Below are 4,772 nucleotides of genomic sequence, written 5' to 3' on the forward strand. Positions count from 1 at the left end.
CGCCACCCGCAAGCCTCGCAGCCAATCAGCAGCGGCCGGGGCGGTGCAATGACCTCACCGGGTTCTACTCTGTTACCCCTCCCCCACGTGGTTGTTGCTGTCTGTAGCCGCGAGTAGGGAAGTTTGGGGTGGAGGGGGAGGGGAGGAGAACGAGTGATGTCACCTTTCCCCCGCTTGATTGGCTGTAGGGTGGCCGGGACTATGACCAATCAACAGCCTCAGAAAGTCCGGCGCGGCCCCGCGGAAAGCCCTGTTGCCACCGGGAGGGGAGAGAACGTGCGCGTGTGGGGAGGCGCGCGCTGCAGTGGAGTGAACGCGCGCGGCCTGGGGCTTGGGGACCCTGGGGACAAGTCCTCTCTTCCAGGACTTTGACATTTAGGGCGGTGCAGTTTTCTGGCGGCCCCCGTAGGCTTGTCGGGGCACAAGATGGGAAAATGCGGCGCTTCCTGGGGCTTCACACCACATTCCCTTCACACTACATTCTGTGGAGGGCTACTTTATGGGTGTTCGCAATTGGCGGGAGCGAGACTTTTTTAAGGGCTCGGGGTGAGGGGGCGTTCACACGGGGTTGGGAGGAGAGGGATATGCCCTGTCAGTCGTAGATTCCTGCAGCCCAGACACGGGGTTTACGCCAGGTGTGAAGCTGCGTGCAGTGCATCGTACTCCCCCCGTTGGATTTGCCCTAGATAGATGGAGGGTAATGGGGAGCAGCGAACACTGGTCTTAGCCGAGGCTTCCGCTGCCTGTGGTGGGTTCCCAGTACGCACACAAGAATCACACCAGTTGTGAAGAAAACGCACCCCAGCCTGTTGCAGGTGCATGCTGTGCGACATTCCCGCCGCCGGTGACACATGGCCAGTTCACCGAGGGACTGGGAAGAAATATCAGTTGTCCAATGGGGTTCACTGAGTATGAAGGAGATTCGCATTATCTACTGAACACAGGAGATTTGCTTTGAGAGGGGGAAATTGCACTGTCTACAAGTTCACGCCAAGAAGGAATCTTACACAATTAGTTACACTATTGTATTCTGACTTGCATGTACTATTTTATAACCGTACTATTTTATATAATTTCATAACATTCTAGAAGAGTTTGCACTTAAATATTGGGCAGGCTGTGAGGGAACTTTTACAGGGCGGTTTAGACTGTGTACGTTGGGCAGATGCTGGGTCTGAGGGAAGTCCGTACTCATCAGAGTTCCCATTGTCTACTTAGACCCTTGGAGAGTGGTTCACGCTGTCACAGAAGGGGTTCACAGCAGCTGCAGAAGGTTCCCCATACGTGGCGATGTGCACTGTCCTTGTCAACTTTGTCATGGATATGAGACATCATACTGTCCACGGGGAGGCACATACTGGGTGGGAGTTCACATCACCCGTAGGAGATTCTATTGCATTAGGGGGAGACTTCCATTGATGGGGGTGGTGGTGAGGGAGAACCAGACTGTTGGTGAAGAGGTGTGTACCATCCATGAAGGAACTCACCCTGCCCAGGGAGTACTTTGCTGTAGTGAAGGGGGCCTCTAGTGTCCCGTCCGGGATTGTCTTCCCTGTGGTGGGTTTACAATGTCCGCAGAGGAGGGGCGCCTGGGTGGCTCAGTCGGTGAAGCCTCCGACTTGTGGTTTGGACTCAGGTCTCGATCTCATGGTCGTGGGATTGAGCTCCACATCAGGCTCCATGCTCTGTGCGGAGCCTGCTTGTCCCTCTCCCTCTGCTCCTCTCTCACTCTCTCTGTCTCTCATACATAAATAAAATCTACCAAAACCAAAACAGAAACCAGTGGCTACAAAGGAATCCTCGCTGCTTATCAGAGTTACACCATGCGTGAAGGAGAACTGTCCGTGGGAATTCATGCTGCCTATTTTCCCTGTCATCAAGGAAAGGTGTGCACAGTGAGCTGTACCCTGCCCCTGGAAGAATTACATAAACCGTAGTTCACTTAGTTCTACAGTTCATTGCAATTACACTGTCCTGTGAAGTGTGTGTGCGGGGGTGATGTTGCAGGAAGCAGATGATACGGGCTTAGCCAGGCTGCTGGGATCAAACCCAGCTGGGCTTCGTCCGCCGCTGTGTGACTTTGGGCGAGTCATTTCATCCCTCTGGGCCTCTGTTTCTACATCCGTACGGGGATAATTAAAAACAAAAACAAAAACAAAAACCTTGGCATAGGGTTGTAATGAATCAGTATGTACAAAGCATTTAGGACAGTGTCTCCAGCAGAGTAAATCCTCCAAAATCTTAGCTATTAGTGTGATTGTTAGTATTCAGAAGGTTATCACTGCCTGAAAAGTTTATGCTGTCTGTCTTACGGGTCACCTTGTCTGCGGTTTGTATGTGTGCTGCTGGTGCTGCTGGTGGTGCTGGTGCTGGTGGTGGCGGTGCTTTTGGGAGGGATTTCAGGGATCAGCATATCTTTGGGGCATTTGTCAATCTCTCGGGAGGCATTATGGTCCTGTACTTGATGTCCCAGCTGTCACCACGGTTAGCTGTGTTGCCTTGGACCTGGAACCTGAGTCTCACTCTCCTCATCTGAAAAAGGGAGATCATTGAAATACCTGATAAAGTTGAGGTGACAATGATATCAGATGTCAAATCCAGGGCCTTGCATATAGTAAGTGCTCGGTAAACAGGAGCGCTGTTTTTTATGTGCCCTATCCTGTGTTGGGTCCTGGGAAAACGCTGCCATTCACGAATTCACCATTTCTTGGGTCTTTATTTGGGGCCTCATGGTCTGTGACAGGTTACACCACCCTCCAGGAGTCCTACTGTCTTACTACCTGTGTGTGTTGAAGGGCAGTTGGGGAACTTTTAATGGGAGAATTAGGACTTTGGGGAGGGGGTGGATAATATAATTTTATGAAGGTCATAAAGGCCCACGGGGCTTAAATGGAACATGGGGTTTCTGCCTGTTTATGGAAAAGAGCTACGTTATCAGTGACTTAATAAAACTGACATAGTGACATTGAGGTTTATTGCAACCATTGGATTTTTTAGATTTTATTTGAGAGAGAAAGAGAACACGAGTGCCTGCACAAGCAGGGGGAGGGGCAGAGGGAGAGGGAGAAGCAGACTCCCTGCTGATCACAGACCGGATGCGGATGTGGGGCTTGATCCCTGGACCCTGAGATCATGACCCTAGCCAAAGTGAGACGCTTAAGGGACTGAGTCACCCAGGCGCCCCCTATTGCAATCGTTGTGAAATCTACACTGTTCACCGAGGGGTCCGCCAAGGCAGGTGGCACCGTCCACGTGAGGGCACAGTGTCCATGGGTTATACTGCATGAGGTCAAATGACTATGGGGCTACACTGTTCACCTGAGAAGTCACACCGGTTACAGAAATGACCCTGTTTATCTGCTTGTCTTCACTGTGCGTATGGGTTTACCCGGGTTGTACGAGTCGGCCCTGTTGGTAGAGGAATTCACACAGCTCAGCCACAAGCCAGGCTGCTTCTATGGCAGAGCACGCTAATGAGAGGACATGCTAGTTGTAGGGGGACCCACACTGTTTATTTGATGTCTCACTATGTATATGGGGCTCACACTGTTTATGAGAGTTACACTGGCAATATGAGGTTTACACCATTTATGGGGGCTGCCCTTTTAAACAAGGCTCACAAAGTTTATGGAGGCTATGCTGTTTGAATGGGGCTCATATCATTTATGAGGGTTACCCTGTCTGTATGAGGTTTATGAGGGTCGTGCTGCCTATACTGGGGTTCATGCTGATTTTGAACATTGCACTATTTGGGGTTTCCACTGTCCATATGAGAGCCACACTGCAAATGGGAGTTTCTATCAGTTATGGACCTTGTTCTGTCTGTATGATGGGTTCTGATTGTGGGGTTATACCAGCTGTACATGGACTCAGTTCATTTCAGCAGGTACATACTACCAGACTGTTCTCTGACCCACCCCGGTGTAGGCACTGGTGATAAAGCAGGGATAGAGGAGGGATTCAGATGATGAGCTAATGCATTGCAGAAATATATGTCACATGAGAAAAAGTGCTACGGAGAAAAATGGTACATGGAAGGGACATGGGGGTCTAGGAAGGGGGCTCCAATTTAAAATAGAGTGGTCGGGTAGGGTCTTACTGGGAAGGTGGTTTCTCAGTAAAAGCCTGAAGAGGATGAAGGGCAGAGCTATGTAGACTTCTGCGGGGGAAGCCTTCCAAGCAGAAGGAACAACACAGGCAAAATCCCTGAGGCAGGCATATGCCTGGCCTGTTCAAGGAATCGCAAAGAGGCTGGAGTGCAGCTGGCACGGAAATGGAGGGGAAAAGTGGGAGGCCAAGTCAGGGAGGAAAGGCCCTGCTGGTCACTACAGGGAGTTGGCTTCTACTCCCAGTGAACAGAGGATTTGGGGCAGCACAGGGACGTGTCCCTGACGTAGTAGAACCCCTCTGGCTGTGGGTGGGGTGTTAACCCTAGGGGCTGGTGGCAGCCAGGAGAGAGTGAGGAGTCCCCAGACCAGGCGTGTGTTGGTGGTGAGGAGGAGCTTGATTCTGAAGCAGCTGAAAAGTGGAGCACATGGGAGTTCCTTCCGATCCGAGGATGGGTGAGAGAGAGAGTCGAGCAGAACTCCAAGGAATTCAGCCTGAGCAACAGGCTAGGAAAATGGCGCCGCAGGTGCCCAAGATGGGGAAGCCTGGGGTGGGGACAGTTTGGGAGAGCGGAGGAAAACCATTTTGACTTGGCAAGCTTGAGAAATCCGAATGGAGACACCGATGAGGCAGTTTGATGTGTGAGATTGGAGGCCAGGGGTGGG

This window comes from Ursus arctos, unplaced genomic scaffold (genome assembly GCF_023065955.2).
Source record: "Ursus arctos isolate Adak ecotype North America unplaced genomic scaffold, UrsArc2.0 scaffold_19, whole genome shotgun sequence".
Taxonomy (NCBI): Eukaryota; Metazoa; Chordata; class Mammalia; order Carnivora; family Ursidae; genus Ursus; species Ursus arctos.